The 26,428-nt window shown below is 34.6% G+C and overlaps 1 protein-coding gene across 19 annotated transcripts in view; it reads right to left on the bottom strand.

Moving 5' to 3' along the window:
- Positions 1-26,428, bottom strand: part of ZBTB20 (zinc finger and BTB domain containing 20) — an 812,397-nt gene that overhangs the window by 608,102 nt on the left and 177,867 nt on the right. For 16 of the 19 annotated variants that reach the window (XR_013828388.1, XR_013828389.1, XR_013828390.1 and 13 more), the window contains one exon: positions 20,218-20,269. The exons of 2 other annotated variants lie outside the window; for them this stretch is intronic. The gene's annotated coding sequence lies outside the window, so the exon portion shown is untranslated. Of the gene's footprint in view, positions 1-2,138; positions 2,163-20,217; positions 20,270-26,428 lie in introns of those variants that run through there. One more of the 19 variants, XM_079921751.1, reaches the window with a different exon arrangement.

Raw genomic sequence — 26,428 nt, 5'->3', positions numbered from 1 at the left:
CCCATCTAAAATATTCCAAAAAATTTCCAGAAAGTTCCAAAAAGCAAAACTTGAATTTGCCCTACACTGGAAATCACTTACATAGCATTTATATTATATTTACAATTACCTACATAGCATTTACATTGTATTAGGTATTATAAGTAATCCAGAGATGATCTAAAGTATAAAAAGGGACGTATGCAGGTTATATGCAAATAATAGGCCATTTTATATAAGGGACTTGAGCATCCTGGGATTTTGATATCCTTGGGGGTTCTGGAACCAACTCCCCCACAGATACAAAGGGATGACTATATACTAATAAGGAAAAAAAACACAGTACTGTGGTATGAATTAACAGGAGCGTCCTACCTTAGACAGGATGATCTAAGAAAGTTGCTTTGGAGAAGTATCATTTAAGCTAAGATTATGGAGTGAAGAAGGACCCACCCAAGAAAAGAGTGAGTTTAAGAAGTGCCAGTTCCAGCATGCTTCAATGAGAATACTGAGAGAAAGTGAAATCTGAATAGTCACAGTTCTCCTCCAAAGCAAGATAAGATTTGCGGCACCTCAAGTGCACTCAACAGCAAATACTGTTAGAAGCCAAGCACTCCTTGGGGGAAACACCAGAGGAATAGAAAAACTTCACTGGGTCCTGGATGGAACAACATCTTGTGGAGGTAGATAGATTCTACTCTGCTCTGGCTAATATTGGGCAACAAGGAAAAAAAAGGTGCCTGCACTTGCAGCTGTCATTGCTGCTAACAAAGCTCCTAGAGCACTTTGATCATGGCTGCCAAGTAGAAGTCTGGAACTCTTCTTCATCCCATAGAACAATCTCACCAGAGCAGGTGTGTCCTGAGGTGAACCATACTACTGCTACTATGGTTACCTAGAAGTTGGAGATCAAGCATTCAGCACCTCATCAGCACAGGGTAACCAGCACAATGAGCCATTCCATGACTGTGAATGAATTCTGACAACTCCAGCTCCAGTAACTCCTGGGCAAATTCCTAAATGGCAGTAACCAGTGACAAAATAGCCTCCTGCTACCTACCTGGGCACTCTAATTAACTCTCGATGTACCAAGTGGTTGAGGACCAATATAAACAAGATACAGTTTCCCAAGTTCTGTTCATACAGCTTACCCAGAAACTTCTTCCTTTTTCTCTCCATATTGCTTTGCTTCATTCCTAGCTTTTGGATTGAATTCACTTGTTAGTTGGACCATTGTGCTTGGGTTTGTCTTCTGATCTTGGTTTCACTGACTTATTGACAACCACTCTCTAAGGACTTTGACAAAATAAAAAAAAATCACTCTGTTTCTTTTCATGCTGCCCAACTCAAGTGGGATAAGTCTTCATTATCTTAGCTCTTGAACTCAACCCTGAAATCATACACAGAGATGCCTCACAGGTAAGGTTTTTCTCATTATAAGGGAAGATTAGGGCACTGGTAAGTCCCCTTGTCAAATAAGAAATGATGGCTCGAAATGAAGAAAGGGAAAGCGAACAGACACTCCATCACTCCATCTCTAACTTTGGCTTTCTATGAAATCTTTTTTTTTTTTTTTTCCTGGCATAGGTGAACAAAAAAGTTGGAAAGAGGAGGATACATTTTATTTTGTTTTGTTTGTAAAGAAATAGGCCTATTTACACAGATGGAACAATATGAGTGGAAAGTAACTGGGAGAGGAATCTAGTAAAAGTGAAATAAGAAAGGGCAAATTCTGTGACATACTAAGTCTAATTGTTAAAATCCCTTTTAAAATTTGGTGCCAAATAGTGTTGTTTTACTTTATAGATGGATCTGAAGTATCCATGCACAATGCTAAAGATTTAATACTAAATGTGTTCTACTACTGAAAATAGGACCAAGGTCTCTAAACAACCAGATAAGAGCATACCATACTGACAAAAGTGTGCAAAAATGCTAATAAACTCAGATCATAGGAAGAGGAACTGATTGTTATGATCTTATTCCCTAAATATAAATCTCCAACTCAAGGCATTCTGCAACTGTCACTGGGTCAACACAACAGAAGCAAGGGATTAACTTAAACCCTGCCTTTTCAGTCAAACAGATGGACAAATACTCATGAGAATAGCACATGGACCAGGAAGATGATAGCAGAAAATTGCCCATGCTCAGCTCACCTCTGCGTGACTAAACCCTGTTCTGCTGGTCTTCTGATGACTTAAGAGAGCAGGGTAGGTATCCTGAAAATAGAAAAATAATGGTCCACTACTAGGAAAATATACTGAAATCACTAGGGGAGCTTTTTTCCCCCAAATTAACCCTTTCCCGCCTTCACCTGAGAATGACTACATTTAATTGGTACAATCACTTTAGGTAAAGGACATGAAGAAAATTAAGGTATAATGGTAGGCTTGCCATCAGCAACTATGCCTATTAAAAATACTCTGAAAAGCCAACACTCTGACAATATTCTGAGAAGCCAAGGATATTGGTTAACTTTATACAACCATGATAAATTGGACACTTCACCAAAACATGAAGGCTACTTGACTCCACATTTGCCTCAATCAACAACAGGCAAGGGAGAGGCCCAATATGCCAAGTCACCATCCCACAGCTTAGGGATGACTCACTCTGACAGGAGAAGTAGAGTGTTTTACTCTCATCTCATTGAACCCTGTTCATTTTCACATAACACCACATGGTTCCTAATATGCACCACAGTGGCAACTTTGAGTCTTTAGATCCAAATGCCATGAGTGAGCTGGGGTAGTGCTGTTTCTCTTCCCTCGTTTTCATGGCAACAAAGGGGAAAGGTGGCAATCAGACTTTATACCAGGACTACTGGAGTATGACCCCAGGCTTCTCCCCAAAAGAAATGTGGACCACAGTCACACATGGAAATTACAAGCTCTGCTTAGAATAAAAGGAAACCAAGTCATATTAAAGGCAAGTTACTTTGTCTTTTACCCTGTTCTTACTAGGAAATTTAAAGATCTCTAAAACATTGTTTTCAAACTGTCCAGTATACTATTAGTGGTCTTGAAGTTAAGAGAGTGGGTTTTAGACTTTAAAAGAAAGGAAAAATAGAAAAGGATAGGATAGAATGAGATAAAATTGATAGAATGGAAAATACTTGTAGGTATCATGCACAGAAAGGGTAAATACTGTGATATTTTTGTTTCAATTTATAAATGCCTGCATTAGTATACTAGGTCATGATTTAAATGCATTTCTTTCTGTGGTTTATGAAAATGTTTGAAAACTACTGCCACAAGTGATACCTTTCTGATTCCCCAAATAGAATTTCGCTATAGAAATGCTACTGGCTTTGGGAGCTGGCCAAGTCTCCTTTGTAAGTAATTAGTCCATATATTGCAGAACTTAAAGTCATGTCTTTTCCCTATCCACTAAATTCCAATAGTGCTTCCTGGTCACTGTAACAACCACACATTTCCAAATGCTACCTGGGAAGTGATGTCACCCTTTATAAAGAAATATGAATCCATAGATCAAAGGTTGCTAACTCAATTCACACCTGCTGAAAAGAAAGTGTTTCCAAGTATCCTTTTGTATCTAGAGCTTGACATCCAATGGAGATTGCTTTGTAGGCCTTTATCTGGGAAGCGTATACTGCTCTACTTAATCTGCAGATTAAGTCTTCTGTTCCAAGCACCCATCAATCTGATACTAAATTCATTAGCAAAATGAAATGAAAAGAACACAACATAAATTGCTATTAATGGAGTTCCAGGCATGTCACTCCCCACACAATGTACTAAAAATGGACTCATCTCTATTTGAGTGTCTCCACACAAGTATCTGTGCTTTTCAATACATAGCATTTCAGAAGGGAGCTTTTTCTTATGGCTACAAAGACATTTTATAAAGCTCCCTTTCAAGGCTAAACTTCAGGAATTTTCACCATCAATTTATGCTGACCGAGTATTTACTCTTTGGTGGATTCTCTCTTCTACAGACAGGATCCAGTAAGGAGAAATTATGGTTTCTCGCCTAAAGAATTGAAATTGTAATATTTTTTAGAGTCCAGATATTTCTTACTTCCTGTGACTTATTTTGTATGACAGTGATAAACAGCTCCTAATGCTTCATCTGCCATTCTTATTCACAGAATCAGGGAACAATATAATATATAAAATTTCAAAAACGAAGACAGAATCAGCTGGTAGCATCCTATTGCAGCACAATATTTATACTTACACTTCTGTGGGGGAATTATTCTTCTTTGGGGTAGAGTATAATCTTTATAGATTTCTAAAAGTTAGATATTTTGAAGATATCAAGAGAAATAGTCTAAATTTATAAATTACTCAGAAATGGTAAAATTGCACTTGAATTTTTCACAAAATTTCCTATCTCTGGCTAGCTCAGGACCAAACTATGTGTAACCAAGATTTAAGTAGACCAAAACCTAAAATTCACAAATACTCTGAATTACCCAGCTATTTTCTTTCCAGGACCCCAAGAGGAACTAAATAGAATTCTCACTTCCTTCACTTCCCATAATGAGCACCAATGGACAATTAGTTAGAGATGGACAAGCAAACCCTAAAGGAGTGTTTTTAAGACAGAAAATTACACGGGTAGCTCAAGGCTTACCTTCAAATAATTTATTGGATAAAATGTGAAGAAACAAAAAAATGGACATGAAGAAAGATAAAAGTGGAAATGGGGAATATCCTACTGTATGTTTAAATGATAAAGTGAACAAAGAAATATGAGAAAAAAAGACCATTTATTTTTTAAATAGAAAGACTGATCAAATGAGTAAAAGAAGGTCACATCAGGTGAAAATTGATATTGATTTCTTTCCTCTAATATTTGGAAGAGTTCTAAAAAGTAAATAAAATGAGATAACAAGACAAAAAAAAAAAAAAAAGAAGGTCACGTAGTGGATGGTCTGGGGGATAAATCCAGGTAGATTGCACATTGCAAGTGTTCAGTAAAAATTATTCAAATTGAGAAAGAAAATCCATTCGATATTGGGTAAGATAAAAAAAAAAATCCATAAGAAAAAAATGAGGTTGGCAAGAGACAGCAAAACCAAGTGAGTTTCCTTTTGTTGTTCTTGTTGTTTCAATTTTGTCTGTTCGTTTGTTTTGGTGTTTTGTATGCCAAGGGAATAAATAAGTTAGCAATATGCAGGGAAATTCAGAGATGTTTTATTAAGTTAGTAACAAAAAATGTATACACACATACTAAGCAAATGCACACCCACACACATGCACATGCACTAGGAAAACATTAAGCAGATTCCCATGCCTCAGATGTATTTTGAAGCATACAAATTCGGAGGTTCTAGATTTAAAATAATGACAAATACAAAGCTTATTCTAAAATTCATTAATAAGCTAAATGTAGATGAATCACTAGCATCAAATGGGCTCTAAGAATAAAACTGTGTCCTGAATATCCAACTAACCTGTCCTTAAAGTGTCCATTTTCACAGAGATCTGAAAGTACATTGGCAATGTGACCCAATCACACTTAAAAAAAAAAAATAGGACTAAAGACAAATGAGGGGAATATGTACAAAAGGGTAAGACCCTTGAATATCTTAAGCCCTACTTGGTTAATTGAGCTTCTCACATCCAGGCTTCCCGTGGGGTTAATTAAGCATTGGTGAGTGCAGTAACCATAATATAAAATCTACTCAGATTTTCAAAAGTGTTTTGATAAAATTTCATAGCAAAAACTGTGGAAAGAAATTTTAAGTAAACATGGAAGAAGGAATAGTTCCACAAGCATGGAACTATCTTAAAAATAGGAAGTAAAGTGTGAAGTGTAGATGTGGAGAAGACAGGCAAGCATTTTTATAAACTTTGACTATGTAATTCAAGTGATAGCTGCACATCCTTTAGACTTCACTGTCCTCTTCAGGTAGTAAAATATCAAACCACAGCATAATGGAATTCTAAAGAGCTGGTATGGCTCCTCATATACTATAGATTAAGAAACTGAGATTCAAGGGGGATTAATAATTGCCTAATATTAAAACATAAACATCAGGAAGATCTTATAAGATGTACAAATTAGAACAAAAGTTACATATGAGTTCCCCTGTGGGCATGTGTTGAGTATTATTGGGTTGGCCAAAAAGTGCCTTCGGTTTTTAAGTAAAAATAAAAGACACATTTTTCATTTTCACCAAGAACTTTATTGAGCAACGTATTCACCCTTTTGTTCCACTACCTTCTGCCACTTTTCAGGCAACTTCATAATTCCATCTTCCCCAAACTTTTTATCTTTTTGAGCAAAAAACTGTTCCAGGTGCCTTTTACAGTCTGACAGGGAACTGAAATTTTTTCCATTAAGAGAATTTTATAAAGACCTAAATAAATGGAAATCCAAAGGTGTAATGTCTGGTGAATACAGCAGATGAGCCAGAACTTCCCAGCCAAGCTGTAACGGTTTTTGCCTGGTCATCAAAGAAACATGCGGTCTTGTGGTATCCTGATGGAAGATGATGCATTTTCTGTTGATTAATTCTGGACGCTTTTCGTCGAATGCTGCTTTCAGATGGTCTAATCGGGAGCAGTACTTGGAATTAATCGTTTGGTTTTCCGGAAGGCGCTCATAATACAGGACTCCCTTCCAATCCCAACATATACACATCACCTTCTTTGGATGAACACTGGCCTTTAGTGTGGTTGTTGGTGGTTCATTTCTTTTGCCCCACGGTCTCTTTCATTCCACATTATTGTACAATATTCACTTTTGATCGCCTGTCACAATTTGTTTTAAAAACGGAACATTTTCATTACGTTTAAGTAGAGAATTGCATGCGGAAATACGGTCAAGAAGTTTTTTTTCGCTTAACTTATGTGGAACTCAAACATCAAAGTGATTAACATAACCAAGCTGGTGCAAATGATTTTCAACACTTGATTTGGATATTTTGAGTAGGTTGGCTGTCTCCCACGCGGTATAATGTTGATTGTTCTCAATTAATGTCTCAATTTCATTGCTATCAACTGGTCTACCCGACCGTGGAGCATCATCCAGTGAGAAATCTCCAGCACGAAACTTCGCAAACCACTTTTGACACATTTGATCAGTCACAGCACCTTCTCCATACACTGCACAAATCTTTTTTTTTTTTGCGTTTCAGTTGCATTTTTACCTTTCTTGAAGTAATAAATATAATATGCCGAAAATGTTGCTTTTTTCTTCCATCTTCCATATTAAAATGGCTACATAAAAATTCACGAATTTTGATGTCTTTTTTTAAATGCACACAGATATGACAGCTGTCACATATAATCTAACAAAATTGTTTTGAATGAAGTTAAAGACAACTAAGTGCTACTAGAGCCATCTTATGGGGAAAAAAATGAACCTTTTGGCCAATCCAATATGTATTACTAGTAATAAAGAATACAAGACTATGTACTTAAATACAACCTTTGAAACATGGTCCCCAAAAAAGGACCTTAAAAGAATTATAGTACGTTCTCTGAAAACATCTCAATGTGTTGTGGCTATACAGATACCAAAAATACTGGGCATCAATAGAAGCGCTTTGGATCCAGACTTGAGGATCTCCAACATTTAACAGCTAGTTATTGGAGGAAGATGCCTGGAAAAGAAACATCAAGGGAGTAACAAGGGGCACAGGAAGAAAATCAGAATGATGGCATGGAAAATAGGGCAGAAAGCATTCCACAAAGGAGGAAGTGGTCAGCAAGATAAAATGCTCAATGAGATCTCAATAAGAGTTACTTTGGTGAAGTGACAGAGGTCTCAGAAGCAGATGGGGTGAACTGATGAATGCATTGGCGAGGAAATGGAAATACAGAGTATAAACATCTCTGGTGAAATTTGAGTGTAGATAGGGAAAAGAGAGAGGGCAGTAGCTAGCTGCATTTTCTATCTTTATAAATGATCCGTTCACTCACCAAATCCAGGAAGCTGACTTATTCATGACTCCTCCACCATCCTCCATACCCACTTGATCATTATGTGGTATGGATTATATTTCCACACTCTTGAATATATCATCTTATATTTATCTTCCAATGAGTCACCAACGGTGATACGATAAAATCCAATCTCCTTAGTACAGGATTTAGGGCCCTTTATAATCTGACCAACATTACCCATCCAGCCTTACTTCTTACTTCCACCCTAAGGTGCAGCCATACTAAACCATTGCCATTTCTGAATGAGCCAGGCTTTCTCATTCTTCCGGGCCTTCATGCATACTATTACTTTTTCCTAGAATGTTCTCCCCCAATGCAACCACCTCCCACCCCTGCCTGCCCTTCACCTATCAAACCTATTCATCTTTCAAACTTCCATTTGAATATGATCTTTGTAAATCTTTCCTTGCTCTCCTAAGTAGATTTTAATGTTCCCATAGTAACATTTTAGGCCCCTCTTAAGGTATTAATACTTATAGAATTCTTTGTGTTTGAGACCCCAGCAGCCCATCTAGGGTGTCTCTTGAGAGCAGACACCCTATATTTTCACTTGTATATCTCTTTGCTTTGCACAAAGTTAGCACTAATAATTTTTTTTTTCTTTTAGTGAATGAAAGCATGTATTTGTTACCAAAGATGTGTTATACTAAAATGCAATTAGCTTTAGTTTAGGTCATAGGTGGGATATATATAGTTGGCTACTAGAGGAAACTAGTGATTTATAAGTCAAAGGTGAATTTATTTCCTTGAAAACTTTATGTATTTGAAAATTAAGATGAATCACATTCCGATGCAAAAGAAGTTTCTTGAACCGTTCTTCAATTTGGTGGCTCTCCTCAGTGACCTCAGCTTCTCTTCATTTAAAGCAAGAATCACCTAAAAAATGCACTGCATACTTGTAATATCCAGAGCACTAAAGAGGATATAAAGTTATAAATGATATATTGCCTGCTCCCACAGTTCATAATCAGGTGAGGATCTAAGACGTGTGCAAATATATACTGCTTTGAAACACCTTCAAGTGCTATTTGGGTAATAAGTGCCTTATACGTAGCAAAAAAGGTATATAGTGACCCTGTCTAAAATGTATGGTTTCGTTAATGCCCCTAAAAGGAGAATACATTTCATTCTAGAGTTCAAAGCCAAGGAATATCTTGAATCTAGACAAGGATGATCTCTCCTATTGTAAATAGGTTTTAAGTATCCCCCTACTTAGATGTAGCAGAACGACCACAGATAAAATCACTTTGCCTATCTTTCTAGCATCCAATTAAAAACGTATAATAGAAAACATGAGAAATTAAAAACAGACAAATAAATATTTTTTTAAAGGATTCAGTTTAAGTATTTCAAGGTACAAAAAAGGTCCTATCCTATTGCTATGAAAGATAGATGGGTAATTAGGAGGAGTTTAATGATTTTTCGTGGCTCATTTAGAAAACTTGGCTTGTTTCACATGTATTTAAACACCAAACTTGGCAGTCTTTTTTTCTTCTTGAGGGTTTACGTGTTATTTGGGGGCGGGGTTTGCTTGTTTCTTCACTGAACCCCCAAATTTAGTCTCTGTTAACATAAAATAGGAAGATATGATGAGAGCAGAGGAAAATTCTGTGATTTAAAAATCTCTATTCTATTTTCTATATTTAAACTTCAAAAGATTAAAAGTAGCTTAATTATCAATTGGTCAAACTGTTTTCTAGTATTTTTGGCTCTCAGACAAGTGTCTATACAAATAATTGTCAACCTGGGGGAGGTTAATTTGAAAAGACCCCACAAGTGGTAGTTTTGATCTCTACTTTCTGCACTTTGAGAATCACTGTTCTCCTTATTCAGGCAGCTGATGTATTGCAGCTGTAGTGATTCACCTATTTTTCTTTTCAATAGTATTATTTTCACTCTATGGACTTAAAATTTTATCCTAAACTCTAGAAAAAAAAAATATGACAACTGGTCAGTTTTTGAACATCCAGACCCCGTGAGTTTAAGAAACAATTCAGTATTACCCATAGTCAGGCTTTTTTTCACCATAATTCCCAGTCACACCTATCATAAGCCTGGGAAGAAGAACTCGAAAGAACTTACTTAGAGCTGTCCTTTTTTTTTGCGGTACGCGGGCCTCTCACTGTTGTGGCCTCTCCCGTTGCGGAGCACAGGCTCCGGACGCGCAGGCTCAGTGGCCATGGCTCAAGGGCCCAGCCGCTCCGCGGCATGTGGGATCTTCCCGGACCGGGGCACGAACCCGTGTCCCCTGCATCGGCAGGTGGACTCTCAACCACTGCACCACCAGGGAAGCCCTAGCTGTCCTTTTTTAGCATGGAAAAACTAAAAAGGCACCTGGCTTGCAATAGGGCTATAGGCCTTGCAAGTCTTCTGCATTTTGGTTTAATCAGAGATTTTCCAAAAGTCTAAAGATGATGATACATTTTTAAAAAAATAAGAGAACCATACAGCTAACGTAGCTCTGTAAACCATGGGGAAAACAATTATCTTAAGAGATGCCTTATGGGGTCATTGTTTCACATAATCAAGCAAGGAGATTAGGGGGCCAAGTCTTGGTTAGAAGTCTGGATCATTAGAATTGTTCTAACTAATGATTCTTCTTCAAGGAAAAAAGTGGGCTCCATTTCTGTTTTTAAAAATCCAGAGTGTCTGTAATAGTGCAACTAATGACAACCTTCCCGTTATTCTCACTTAAGAGGAAACCCTATAATAAGAGCTTCCCAAAATGTCAAATAATACTTGTCTCACAACAGGGCTTCTTTGTTCATTCACCATGTCTCTTTTGATACGCACAGATAATAAAAGTTCATGTAAAACTGAAGGTAATATAGAGCAGAAGCCAACACTAATTCTGTATAAATATGTCTGATTAATAAGAGTGCCATTGTTATGGTTACTTCATAATGTCATGATTGTTACAAGAATGGAGGATAGAAGTACTCTTACTCTCACTGTTTTTGTTCATCCTCTGTCATCCAACCAGTTTGTGAATTTTTCTTCAACGAGGGAAATGAAAGATAGACTTTGTCCATTAATTATTTCTGTTTCATTAGTTCATCTCATGAGCTGTGAAACTAGCTTTAAATTCAGGGGGAAAAAATTAGGGTTTTATTCTAAAATTAAACCTCACATCCTCTGAAAAAAACTGAATACATGCTCCAGGCTTAATTTCTAGGCTCCCTTTTCTATATGTACAAGTACTATATCACTTCAATGATAAAATTTAGCACGATAGCACTAAGACATGGCTAGGAGCCTAACATGTTAAACCAAGGTTGCATGTGAGATTCAATTCCAAAAATTAGAAAAACCTCACCCTGTGAAGTAATAAGAAAGTCCAGAAGTGAGTATATGGTTCCTTATTGGAAAGGAAATAGAAAACAAGTAATAGGTAATAGCACACATTCATGGCAAACAGGCTGATAGATTTTGAAGACATTGTCTTAGGCTGGTAGATAAGTTTGTATTGTCATTACTTCGCTTTTCTCTTTAAATTCTTATCTCCCAGATCCTGGCCTCCCCCACTGGGGCAGCAGTATAATATAAAAACTTAACAGTTGATCTTAAATTTAGCTGACATTTTTATATCCTTCACAACATACTCTTTTGATTGCACCCAAGAAGGAGATCATTAAACAGTAGCAGGAGACCAGTTACCAGACCATTTTGACTGAACAAAAAACACTGTGCCTTCTTGCTGACAAATCAAACAATATTCATACAATCATTACAAACAATTTCATAAATAAAGAGCTATTAACAACTGGAGAAAAACAGGAAAAAAATTCTATTTCACCTAAGTTCCTGCATCCTCTCCTCAAACCTCACAAAGTTTCAGCAGTGGAGGACGCTATGCATGAGAAAGAATGGACTTGGTTGAACTGGAGTCTCCTGTGAAGCAGATTTTGTCAGTCAGAAGGCAAGGAAACATTTCTGTGATTATTTCAGCCTATTTTTTTGTAGTAATTAGCCAGAGTTCCATTTTGCTGGGGCTGGCATTGCTCACAGCTCACTTATTATTATTTTTTTTAATTTAGGCTTTTCTTTCCCTTTTATAAAGTAAATTTACATATTTTCAGTCTCTCAATCCCTTCTATGTTTTATTTATGAATATAGCCCTTCTTGATGGTAACTTTAATGTGAAAGTGGTAGTAATTATGTCCCAGTCTGCTAGGTTAATCACTTTCCACATTCTCTATAGAGAAGTTTAAGGTAAGTAACAGTTTACAGTCAATATTAGGTTTAATTATGCTTAATGAGAGTTAGTGTCTCTGTTTACTAACTGCATTTAGGTGTGTGGATCCTAGATGAATTTTCCCTTGGCCTCATTCTGATTTTTTAATAGTGCCACTGTGTACTGTATACTCAATGCTTAAATCTATAAAGTTGTTCCTGGAGAACAAAGCAGGGAAGGCACCTGTTTCAGTTGAGACACCATTAAATGAGTGCAGCCTTAACACAACTGCATCTTTCTTTGGGAAGGAAGGTATTATTTTATAATGCTTTCCAAACAGATCCATTTGAGAGATTAATTATTGCCTAAATTTCAGATCCTGAGTAAGTCTATACATATAAAAAGCTGTTTCATACTAAGTACTATTATCACTAGTGGTTAGTGTAAAATTATAGAGTATTAAACACATCTAAGACTTTATTATATTAATCCTTCAATGTTATCATTTCAAATATTAAGACATAAAACTATTTTCACAAGTCACTGGTTTTGTCCCTCATTTTTTTTGCCTAAAAAATGTCTTTTGTCTTAAAATTGTATTTAAATTCATTGAAGCATATAGGACAAAACTTTTGTTTCCTTACTGAGCTATAACAATAAGCACCAAAAAAAATATTCAGACCTAGAGGGAATCCTGTAGTAGTGATCCAAAGGAAATTTAGTACACGTATTTTTCTTAAAGGATTCCTTTTTGCTATGTTGTGTTGTGGATAAATTTTGAGTAGAACTGAGTACTATAGTTAGTTTCTCTAAGTCTATTGATAGGCTAATCAATTCAACAAACATTTACTGAGAATCTGGTCTAAGCTAAACACAAAAATGAAGAAGGCATATTCCCTTCCCTCAAGAAGCTTACTGTCTGGGAAAGGAGACATACTTGGTGAAATAAAAAATTTGTTTACAATTAGTTTGAGAAATTTTTTGTCTTTTGAAAATTCTACCTTTAGTTAGTAATAACCTGACTTTACGTTTACTTTTAGGAAAAAAAAATAGAGGCAAACATTTCCTTAAAAACCACAAACTAATGGGCTGAAAAGGAAAATAATGCAATCCAAACTATATGCTTAATCAGAAAAAGACTTTATACTGCTTAGATCCTGTTTTAAAAGTATTTTAGAAATAACTAAACACATGGCCTATGATAAGTATTTGCCTCTTTTTGGAAAATTAATTTCCCCTTTTGGGGTTTCTATAAAGTTAAATTTTTTTTTTTAATCTTAAAGTAGCACACTTCAACATACAAGGGAAATCTATTTTGTAGGAAAAAAATTTAGGAACAATACATTGGATCCTTTAAGAGTCACTTTCCTTAAGAGGTCTTTATTTTCAATGTCATCATCTAAATTATTAACTTTTCATATGAAATACATCATGCTAACAGTAGCCTAGAGAAGAATTCGAACAAAACCAAATTAACCATTTTTAAAATACTTGAAATACAATGGGATGGTTATGCACTTCTAAGAAAAATATTCAGATGTTTTTAAGTAATCATCTCTCCATAATATTTTAGATTTAATTTTATGAATTTAGCAACAAAGAACATGGTTTAGTACAAAATGAGAAAAATTGCTTTAGAAGTGAAGAAATCATCTAAATATTATTAGATTTTTATTAAATAGCAACAGAAAACTGTATGCTGAACTACTGTCAGATACATGCATATCGTCTTTTTATCCAATAAAAAAACACTGAATTCCTCCATTTCAAATACTGAGGATACCAGCAAAGTGTTCACACATCTGGACATCTTTCTGCACTTACCTAAACTGACCTTCCTGCTATGTACTTTCCATCTCAGTACCTTGAGCTATGCACATTTGCGAAAACCACTTGACCAGTTTATATTCTCCTTCATCATGCTACATAGAACCATCTTGAGAACTTTCAAATTACTGACAGACACTGAGCATTCATAGGCACCAAGTTCTGTATCCCTGCTCAGCAAAATAAAAAAAGGGAAGAAACCTAGAATCAAATAGTAATAAAGTCCCTCTCACCCTGATAAACATTATTTAAAAAGTCAGTCTCATACTGGCACCAGTTATATAAAACAAGTATGATCTTAGTGTTAACTCACAGGTTATTATATAAAAATTTCTATAGTTATGTATAACAGGCTTAATATATAAATATGCATAAATGTATTTGAATATAGCATGCATATGAAAGCCAGCTATTTATTATACTTGAATGTACATATTATATATATATATTTTTTTACAGGTAAACATTTATTCCTGAAATTTAAAGGGAAAATACTTAAACTATTTTCATAATACAAATTCTAACTGAAATAAAATGTCCTTTAAAAACTGTAATTAATGGATGTTGTGTCAAACAGTGAACCAAAGGGTCAAACCTTATAATTCACAGTTTGAGAGGTCATAGTTTAAATTATAACTTTAAAAAACTGATTATCTGTGAGTAATTTGACAAATCCATCTAATATACTCTGAATGCATATAAAGTCTTTTTGAGAGTAAAAAGAATGTATGTCCAAGTGGACAGCTGATGGAGGAAATGACCTTTTTACTGAACAAGGCTGAAGTTCAGCATAATGACTTGGAATGCCTTTGAATGAGCATGCAAGGCTGGAAGGCCAAACAATACACACGTCCAAAGAGAGCATAATGAACAATCTAATCGGAAGACAAAAATATTCCACACACATGTCCAAAGAGAAGAAGGAGAAAATATACATTTCCATCACCTGCTCTTTCATCACTGCTACTACTACCCAATTCACAGATAAACTCAAACTCTGGACCATTAATAAACAATCTTTAAAGAAATAATTGTTGTTTTTTTTAAATACTAGAAATTCCCATGACTTTTCAATCTGAGATTGAAAATACTTATGGAAGTCACCTATATCATATATAGTAAGCCAGATTTATAAAATTGTTTTCTTTATGACTTACCTTGAAAGCAAATATTGCTTCACCTATCTTTTTCCCAAGGCCACCCACCCCTCAAGACATAATCTGAAATAATTTTGCCAGCCTGCATTTTTTAAATCTAGAAGTAAACCTCTATTAAGGAGGTAGACCATTGAAGATAATTCCTCCATTATAGACCAAACTTCTTAACCCATGCCAGAATTAAGAAGTCCAGAAAAATGTCATTTAGTTATATGTCTATGTTATAATATTTACTTATACGTGTATTTTATTTTCTTCTTAGTCCTTCTTTCTTATCAGTTCCCCAAAGGGGAAAGACTATGTCTCATTTTTTCAACAGTTATATCTTAACCCCTAAAAAGTTCCTGGCACAGAGCAGATATTCAATAAATATTTGCTGGAGGATGGAAAGAAGGAAGAGAAGGAAGGCAGGAGGTCTATAGTTAGTTAATCTCTTCTAGCATTATTTATGTGATTGTAGGAAGAAAAATTTGGAAAAAAGTGTATACTTTATTTAGTCAGTTTACCTACCCAGCAATTCACTGACCCATGCATCTATTCTAGAAACCAGAAAGATTTAAAACAGCTTCCAAAAGTGCATATTACAAGATAAAATAAATTAAAATAGATGAAAAATAAAAAGGATGGAAATTAGAGTGGGAAATAAGTGTTTATGTATGTATACATGTAAAGACAATTAAATCATAGGAAAGGAAGGGAATTTGCTTTCTTAATATCTTCAGTTTAAATTAATCTTATTATAACCACTTATTATAATGCTCTTATTACAACAAAACACTAAGAGATATTTACTAGTTCCTCACGTGGCCATGTACTACAGCAAACATTACATAACCAGGTTTCTTATATCATAAACCATAGAGTCTATTGTCAATTATAATAAAATATAATGAGTAAGTTATAACAGTAAAAACATAGATTTTTGTGAGAGAGCAAAGAATTCTTCTCTGAACCAGAAAAAATGCTTGCCTGGTAATTGCTTTACTTTGATGCTACTATGTCCTGTTACATGTATCAGAAAGGAGACTTTTGTAAACACTGTTGGCTCTTGATGCGCAGGGAAATACACGCACTCAAATGTTACTAGTACAAAGGAGATCTGAACATGTAAATTATTATATCATAAGGAAACATATTTGAAAAACAGTCTGTTTCTTAAAAGTGAAAGCCAAACTCTGATTCCACTTAGCCTGGTAATGTTTCTGTCATTCCCTTGGACCAGCCCACACATACTGGGCTCTTGATAGGTCCTGGGCTCGACCATCTGGCCCTTTATTTACTTAATTCTTTTTTAACACTGACAAGTGTATTAGTAACACTTCCTTGATCACTGGTAAATATAGAACCACCACACAACTAAGATTTTCCCTAATTCTGAAAGTCACTAATTAGTTGTGGGTAGGGGTTGGGGAGTATTACAAAGATATGTTGAGCAGTACTACAATAAGTAATCTAATTCCCAAGAAGAAAGCATGTTAATCTGCTTCCCACTTCATTAGAGGAATAAAAAAACATCTTGTTATCACTAAAGCATACAAAAAGAGACCTGGATATTTGGGGGAATGGTAGATAGGGAGGAAGAATGAATGCAGCATTTAGTCAAGAAACACAAATCCCCTACACATCTTGGACAATGGTCATAGTTTTTCTTGGTATCTTTTTATTGCTCTATTTATCAGTGTGTTTCATGAGCATACTTTATTCAATTAACATAAACACAAGATTCCAAAGGGAAAAAATATGGTAAATGAATCCTATTTAATAGAACTGATCATTCTACTGGTACTTACGTTATGCATTAAGTAACTTTGGAAGCTGCATTAATATTTCCAAACCAGTAAGGTCTCAATTACTTGACCTTGCAGAATAAAATACTGTAGGTTTAAAGGACAGAATACAGTTTCCAAAGGTGCTAATAAGTCATTTAGAGAGAAGATATGGTCTAATTATAAGTACTAAAACTGGAAATTTATGTATTTTAAGTCCATTAGAAAACATACTTATTTTTAAGTTTTTTTTTTCTGTTGAATGAGAGATAGTCTAACACTGTTTAATTTCCTATAAGGTTTAGATTCTTCAAAGAACATCAGCTAATTGTTGTCTGTGTTAACTCAAGCATCATGTTTAAAATATCATAACTCAACTCCCTGAAGCTAAAGATTTTAACTGTGTAAGGTTGAATCAGTTGTCCTCATTTCTAGGATCAAACAACATAACACCAAGCAAAAGCCTTTAAGAGACTATTTTGGGTTTCAGTCTATCTCCTTTGTTCGTTTTGGGGAAAGAATGATGTTCTCTTTGTATTTACCCCCAAATAACTATAATCTCAACTAAACACATAAAACTGTGGATTGTGAGGTAGGTGTAAGTATTTCCAAATCTTATAACTAATGAATAAAATTTAATTGGCTCATATGCAGAAGTAAATTGATAAGAGGCTGAAGAATAGAATAAACAAGGAGGGAAAAAGCACATTGTTTGCTATGTAATTTAAGAACTGTCAGAGAACTGGGGCATGTCTTATTTACTGGTATATGAAAAAAAGAATGAATGCTTTTGCATACAAATAAATGCAGGTATAGAAACATAACAGAGGTCTTGTGATACAATGGAACTTAAACTCCTCTGGGCAGTGATTAGCTAAGAAAGAACAGAGACAGTTAACAACGCAGTGATAACTAGCTGACAGATTTATTATTCATGGCAGGTATGTAAGCAGTCAGGGCAGAGATGTTGGTGGCCTCTCCTCATCGAGTAGCTTTGCCGGTACAGAACTAGATGCCTGGAACCAGGCAAGACACAGAAATAATAAAACCTAGAGCCAGCTAAGGGAAGATTCAGCACAATCCATCTCCAATTTTAAACAGTACTAGAAATCTCCATTGAAGAATGTTTTTCCCTTGGGATTGGCATATATTGTATTTACAGGATATTGACCAACACTCCTCTCTATTTATCTTACTGTGCTTAGCAACATACCTGAAACACCTACCCAGAAGTTCCCAGTATATTACAGAAAAGTGACTTTAACATTAGTTGGCAAAAATTTCTGTTGATAGGTATGTCATTACATGAACAGATGGTCAAAGTGAGTCCATTTCACTGACAGTATATTACGTGAGTCATTTTATCTCTGAACAACCAAACCAAGCAAAAGCACGGCACAGAAGAGGTCATTGTGCCTTCCCTCATTTGGTTGGCAGCCTTATCTTTGAAATATAAAAATAAAACTAACATGGACTATAATCCTCCATAGTACCATTTCCGCATAACATATAATAGAGTTTTTAAGTATTCATATTTAAAAATCATCCTGATATTTGTGAAGATGGAAAAATACAAGGGATATTTTTTATCTTTCAACACCATGATCTGCAGTAAAAGGAGAAAAAATAAAAGTCATATTTCCTATTCTTCAGTTTTTTATCTAACCAACTGTTTATAAGAAGAAAGCAAGTTACAATTCTTTATTGGTATTCACGTCTTTTAATGAAAGCTCATGAAAATATATTTAAAAAAACAAATCTCCATAAAAAATCTATTTTCCTTAGATTATTTTTACTGAATAATTTTAAAATATAACAGCCGAAATATTCATAACCAAATGAATTAATAGTGTAGCAGATATCCAATCACCAATTACTACATTTTACACCATGAGATCTCTTGAAATACACACACACACACACACACACACACACACACACACACACACAGACACACACTACTATTTGGATTCTTAGTATGATAGCTTCATCAATATAACCAACCCAAAATATAGTTTACCTTGATTTTGTAAAATGAAAATAAATATTATGAAGCAAAAGAAAAACTTAAAGTGTATGTATATAACAGCTAGCAGTCAAAGCAACAGCTGAAAATCATACTGCTAAAATGCATCTACACATGTGGCTGTGAAAACTTAAGTGCAAAGAAAATCCTGGTTACCTACCTTCAAAAGGAGCTAATGAAGTATGAGATTTAAGAGTACATCTTTAGTACTTCTGTACCTTAAAATATTACCGAGTATTAATTTTTCATCAAGTTGTCATTTTCTCTGACATTTGGTTTTATTAATCAAGGCATTTATCATTAATTTGTAGAAAATATCATAATTAAGCCAAATAAAATAAAATCCTTAAAAGGTTAAAATTAGAAAGCAGGTGAATGAGAACTTTGACATTACCCTGTTGACATACAGGAGCTTTTTGAAAGTATGGGAATCAAGTTTTTGCAGTGAGTTTGGTGCCTCAATCTTAGGGCTGGCTGGTTTTTTAAAATGTTATAAAGATTTGATTTAAAGCTCTCTGACAGTTTTGACATTGAGGTGAAAGTACTGCTGCTGCATTTGGAACAATTTGCATATCCCACTGCTAAACGGAATGTTTGAGGTGTGCACTGGTGTAAAGAAATTAAAAACAAGCTATCATACATGCTTAAGTGTATGTATTCACAAAACTGATGGTTGGATCACACCACCCCATCTCCCTCCAATGTAATCTGTGATTTACTCTTCTATAATAAATTACCCTACCATGTTATTCTCGCTGGAAGATCTAACCATGCATGTAAGAAGCAAAGTAATTACAGTCCCCTCTTGTTTCAGAAACCTTCTTCAATCCCTATGAGCTCTTTATACACAATGCAGCAACACAAGTCTATTGTAAAGTTCTTGCCTGAAATTCTGGATTTCTGACTATGAGTCGCCACTAAATCTTGTCTGCACAGTTTCATTGTTCCCCAAAAATGCATGTTTATTTCTTATAGTTAGTTGTAAAGCTCTTGCTGAAGAGGAATTGGTACTGACTTTTTGACTTTGAGCCAATGTGTCTATTTAAGAAAAGGGTGAGGTATAAAATCAGAAGAGTTCCAAACTGATTTAAAAAACAGGGGAGGGGCCATAATACATTCCCAAATAGAAGGATCAAGGGGTATACAGCAACACCCAATTAGGTGACATATTCTGAGATGACACAAGGTTTCTTCTTGTTTTGACTTATAATTTCAGATTGTTTTAGGTAGGCATAGAAAATTTTATTTAACGTGCTAAAGGGCAATAAAGAAAAGACCTGAGGCAGTAAACCCAAGGCCTTTAAAATTATGAAACTTTCCAGGAAGATAAAAACCTATTGAAGAAAATATCATTGGATATTACCTTTAGTCTTCAGAGTCTCAAAGGGCAATTCTTAACACTTCTTTTTGTGTGACTGTAAAAGAGAAATACTTAAACTTAGTAATCTGCCAAGGAAACAATTTACATTTCCATAATATCTTTACGACTAGTCATGAGAAGTAGGTAGTTGAGTTTGTGTATGCCAACTAATATCTATAGTTTTTTGTTTGTTTTGTTTTGTTTTGGCCGCGCCATGCAGCACATAGGATCTTAGTTCCCCAACCAGGGATTGAACCCAAGGCCCCTGCACTGGAAGTGTGGAGTCTTAACCATTCGACCGCCAGGGAACCTCCAATACCTATAGTTTTAAAAAGAAAAATAAAGGCTAACACATTAATTTGTCTATGTGCAGAACAAGTACTCAGTAAAATATGGCACGAATTTACAATTTAAACCACTGTGTACAGGGTTTAGATGGAGAACAGAATATTTATTATAGTATTATTAGAAGCTTTATTAATTTATACAAACAGATGTTTTTACATTTATATATATATTTTTTGCAGTACGCGGGCCTCTCACTGTTGCGGCCTCTCCCGTTGTGGAGCACAGGCTCCGGACGCGCAGGCTCAGCGGCCATGGCTCAAGGGCCCAGCCGCTCCGCGGCATGTGGGATCTTCCCGGACCGGGGCACGAACCCGTGTCCCCTGCATCGGCAGGCGGACTCTCAATGCTGCGCCACCAGGGAAGCCCCATTTATATTTTTTAAATTAAAAAAACTGATCTAAAAAACCCCACTAATCTCCAATAGTCTTTATTACATTTATTTGTTTATTTTTAATTACCAGAGATTTTGCAAAGATCTACTACCCATAATACACTGGTAAGCACTGGTAATTTAGGAAGTATACAAAGATAAAATACAAGCCCTGTCTTCAAAATATGAGTGAGGTTGGAGAGATTTTCCTAAAAAAGATAATCTAAAGAGAATAAAAAGTAAATGGGTGGAAAGAAACAGGGAGTAGAGGGTAACATGCTCAATAGAGCTTGAACTGGTCTTTAGTACCTAATGCACTGATATTAAAACATGGCTTTATGATCCCTGTCTTAGCAAGCAAGGCTAATAGGAGGGTCCTACTCAGATTTGGAGGCAGGAATGTCAAACAAATGGATCAGTCACTTTTAAACTATCTTCTGACCAAATGCTTTTGATAGTATAGAATGAAAACTAGGACCGGGAGCAGTAAAGCAGGCAGGATGCTGAGGTGACTTTAAAGCCAATTTGGTGAGTTAAAATATAAAAAGATTTAACTAGAAACAACTCTCCTATTAAAAATTGAGTTTGATATTGTATGTCCTCGGAAAGTGTTCTCTCTAAATTTGCTATGAAATCTTACTGAGGACCTTAATGTCATATTTACTAATAATCTCCAGAGATTCAGCCATTCAAAGTCTCAAAAGCAGTTTTACTAATGGAAATGCGTAAACATAAGCCAATCCTGTAAACGAGTACATGTACAGTAAAAGTTCTATTAAAACGAAGAAGGTCTAAGCGTTTTAACTGACTAGATCTTTAAGATGCAGAAACAAAGGGAAAACAAAGACTCAAACAACAAACCATACCAGCGATCCTGAGCTTATGCTGTACTAATAAATAAATGGGATCCAGAAAAGGAAGGTGATGGTTCTGCTATAGTCAGGGTACCTGAGTAATACCACACTTATTCTGCAACATCAACTTTAGAAGAGGCTCTGAAAATTAGAATCTGCTAGGAGTGAGATAATAACTATTAATCATGGATAAACAGAGGATAACTAGGAATGGAAAAGAAAAAACAATGTTCAGGTTGTACGGATGAGGTGGGGAAGGATACTTTGGAGGAAATTAATTTGGCCATTACATGATATTTTATAAAAGTAATTTTAATTTATTTATTGTCTGTCTTCCCTACTAGAATGGAAGGGCCATGAGGTCAGGCCTTGTCTCTTTCACTGTATCCCCCATTTATATGAATAGTGTCTGCTACATAGTAGGAGATCAATGAATATTTATTGAAGGAAAGAATCAACAGCCTGACCAACCTATGAAAAGGCACTAAGTCTACATCTATTTACAGATGAAACAATTTAAGCTTAAAGAAGTTAAATGTTATATATTAAACTTTGACCTTTTGCAACTGCAAACTTCTACAACCCATTTTTCATAGTCTTTCACTCAATATTCATTCTAGCAGGGAAAACAAACAATAAGCAAATAAATCATTAAACCAATAATGTCCTATAATTAATACTATGAGGACAAACAAAGCAAGGTAATAGCACTGAGAGTTACATGGGCTGATATTTTAGATAGGTCTGGACAGAAAATCTTCTCAGAGAGGGCAACAATAAGAAAATTCCTGAGTGAAGTAAGGAAAAGAGTCAAAAAAATAATATCTGGGGCTATATGGGCTGTTATAAGGATTAAAGGAGATACACACTACCTTTCTTAGTATTGGCTTGCAAACAGTACTCTCAATAACTATTATTTTATTATGTTGCTATTATTTTTATAAATGGTGAATTCCCCCACTAGGTTATAAATTTGTCAAAGACATCCATTTTTAATTCCCTACAGCTCCTTAAATAGTGCCTAGAAAGAATTCAATAAACATTTATAGAATTGAAAATATGAAGACACAATTATCAGTTCAGTAATTAGAAAAACAGACCATATGAATATGAGAAAGTTACCATATTTCATATGCCTAAATCAATCTAATTCTGTTAAATCAATGTCACTTAATAAGTAATCATTTATGGATTAAAAAGAAAGGAAAGAGGGAAAATATATAAAATGGTTAGAGCCAATAAGTCATAGATAAAAAAAGAGTAAGAAATAATCAGAAAAAAATGAAGGTATTGATACTAGCCCACTATCTTGACCATTCACACGTTCTTTGTCTTCCTCCATCAGATTAATACATGTTTCTAGCGCAAGAACCCTATAGCGCAGGGAGCTGATTCATTTATGTGTTCTTAATACAAGCACAGGGCCTGGTGTATAGTGAACAGTCAATAAATCTTTGTTGAACTGAATGGAACTAAAATTATTTTTAGTAGTTCTGATGTTTTAAAGCTAGTTTAATTTTTTTAAGTGATAAAATAGAATAGGAGATTACAATAAAAAAATAACAAGTATTAGGTATTGGCTCTGCAGCAAAGAAGTAGAAAACAAGGTTAGCTTTTACCAAAGACTGAAATATAAGTGACAGTGTGATAACTGTCATTGGAAGAGACAGATCTGTGGAACAGACCATAGGGACTTCAGTATGGGGTAAATATTACAGGTTGCATTTCCAGAGTGTTGAGATATTTGACTCATTAAGTGACCAAAAAAAAAAATTGTTCCCTACCTTTGCCATGCACCAAAATAAAAATCAGATTGATATACCTGAATATAGTAAGTAAAATAATCAAAGAGCTTTAAGAAAACTTATGTATATAATTTTCTGAACTCCAAGGTAAGAAGGCCTTTTGAAGCACATAAGTAATGGTATATAACATAAGCACAAAGATTTATGAATTTGACAACTTAAAACTTTTATAAATCCAAAAGTATCTTGAACAAAATTAAGATGTCTACAACAAATAAAGACAAATATTTTAACATATATGATATTCATAGTGTTAATAGTCTTTATCTAGAAAGAAAGAAAGAAAGAAAGAAAGAAAGAAAGAAAGAAAGAAAGAAAGAAAATATCTCAGTTTTTCAAATGAACAAGTAATTCACAACAGAAGAAACTTAAGATATATATGAAACAATATTAAACTGTAACTACAATGAAAGAAATGCAAATTAAAATAGCCTAAATATTGCATAATAGTGAACTGGATAAATTTTATGTGATATAATGATAAGCTTCCATTAAATATGGCAAGTAAAAATTTATAATACACCATTAAGCTTAAAATTCAGGTTGTAAAATGGTAATGATATTAAGATAGCAATTTTTAATAATTTGTGTATATATAATATATGTAAACTATGCAAATTTTTGGTCATATGCATATATAAATGTTGATCTATATGTATGTGTGAGTACATATGTATTAGAAAAAAATATGTATTATAAAAAGCATGTAAGCACCTATATACTAAATTATTCCCAGTACTTATCTCAGATATTAAGATATAATAGATATTTTTCTTTTTACAATTTCCTTCCAAATATTCTACAATACATACAAATTACTTTTCGTGAAGACAAAAAAAATCACTAAAACAAGACACTTAGTCTATGGTGCAGAAAAAAAATTAGATGATATATCATTAGATTTCCTGAATGTTAAGAAAGCCATTTGAAAATATCTATCTGTCCTATTTTTGGTGAAGGCCACCTCCATTAACTGCATAGATTTTTAAAAAAGAGGTAAAGAAGAGAAGAAGATGTAGTGAGGGAGGGAAGAAATAGAACAACAAAGCAAAAAAAAAAAAGAAAGTAAAAGGAAAGAAAAATAAGATTTGTTAAAAAAAAATAAAACAGCAATCACATATAATGGTAACTACTAGATTCCTAGAAGCCAAATTTTAATTGTCCACATATTTGATCAAATTTTCAAGGAAAGGCACAGCCTGGAATGTAGAAATTTTAAGAAGTTTGAGGTTATATTTATACAGTAAGCATACAATTATAAAAGAAAACAGATAAAACATGTAACAGTTTCAGCAATAGGACTGCTACAGAGAGACAAACAAAATTTGCCATGAGAACAAATGAAGCATCAGTTTTAGAGGTAGGAGGAGTATAATTTCAAATAAGTAAAAATTCAAACAAAGCAAATGACAGGCTGGGACAAAATGAATAGAAACTGTTAAAGACTATTTGTTATCAATAATTACAGAAAATGTCTTCATCATTAAATAAAAATTTAAATACAAACTTTGGTTGTATCTGATCAAAGATGCCAAATGAAAACCAATTTACAATCCTTAAAGAACATCAGAAAGAAAGAACCTGTACATATATGGTCAAGAGGATAAGACATATTCTAAGACTAGAAAAGACTAATTTAGTTCTAGTTCATCCATAATGGTGCTTCTGAAGGTGGAGGTATTCATTCTGGCTTTGAGTATTATCAAAGTTTTTGAAACACCAGAGAAATCTGATAAGTTCTGTGGTAGACTTCTCCAAGAATCCATAAAAGTGACCTGGCTAAACCCTACACTAAAGCCATCTAAAATCAAATCAAATTCCATTGCGCCAGAGCTCTAGAGCAACAGAAGACCATTCACCTGACTCAGTTATTCTTTCTGTTAGGTATTTCAGTTTCCCTTCCAAATAGAGGGGAAAAGTTCAGAAAGATTATGTACTAAATACTGCCTTTAACCCTAAAATCCAATCAATTCCTTTTTTTTCTCACTTGTCTCTTTAAAAGTAACCCAAGCCATTTCCTTTATAATGTGCAGCTTTACTCAGTTTATTTTTAGTTCCCAATAGCAGAATGCCTTAAATAAAATCTTAAAAACCAACATACCAACAAATAAATAAAGTAAAACACCATGACTATAAAAAGTACATAGTCTAACCTGCTTAATTATTAACAGGTAAACAGAATGCATTTCTGAATTATTTACTTAATCTCCTTCAATTAAAAACTTCAAAGTTTTTAAGCTTGGAATGTGTACCCTTTCTAAGGATCCATAAAACAATTATTTAAAAATATTCTATTAAGACATTTTAATAAAAGCAACTAAAAACACCAAAGTAAATGTGAATTTAAACATTTGCATAAGTGCATAAGAAGTACAACACATTTGGTTTTTTTGTTTTTTTGCGGTACGCGGGCCTCTCACTGCCGCGGCCCCGCCCGCCGCAGAGTACAGGCTCCGGACGCGCAGGCTCAGCGGCCATGGCTCACGGGCCCAGCCGCTCCGCGGCATGCGGGACCCTCCTGGACCAGGGCACGAACACGCGTCACCTGCATCAGCAGGCGGACTCTCAACCACTGCGCCATCAGGGAAGCCCTACAACACATTTTTAAGATTTCAGAGTTCAATAAAATTCCCTTTCTCCCAACTTCCCCTTGTCCTCTTTCAGATACTTTATTCCACAGTGCCTTTGGACAGAATGAGTAGAAATATTCTGTACTAAATTATATTAATGAGATTGATATAATAATGGTTTTGAAGCAAGCATTTATATAATGCTTTTACTCCTAAGCATATCATAAGAAACATACAATTATGAAACTATTGCAAATGTTAATAATT

The sequence above is a fragment of the Stenella coeruleoalba genome (genome assembly GCF_951394435.1).
Source record: "Stenella coeruleoalba genome assembly, chromosome: 5".
Taxonomy (NCBI): domain Eukaryota; kingdom Metazoa; phylum Chordata; class Mammalia; order Artiodactyla; family Delphinidae; genus Stenella; species Stenella coeruleoalba.
The sequence above is the reverse complement of the archived record's forward strand: the minus strand, read 5'-3'. Positions and strand labels throughout refer to the sequence as shown.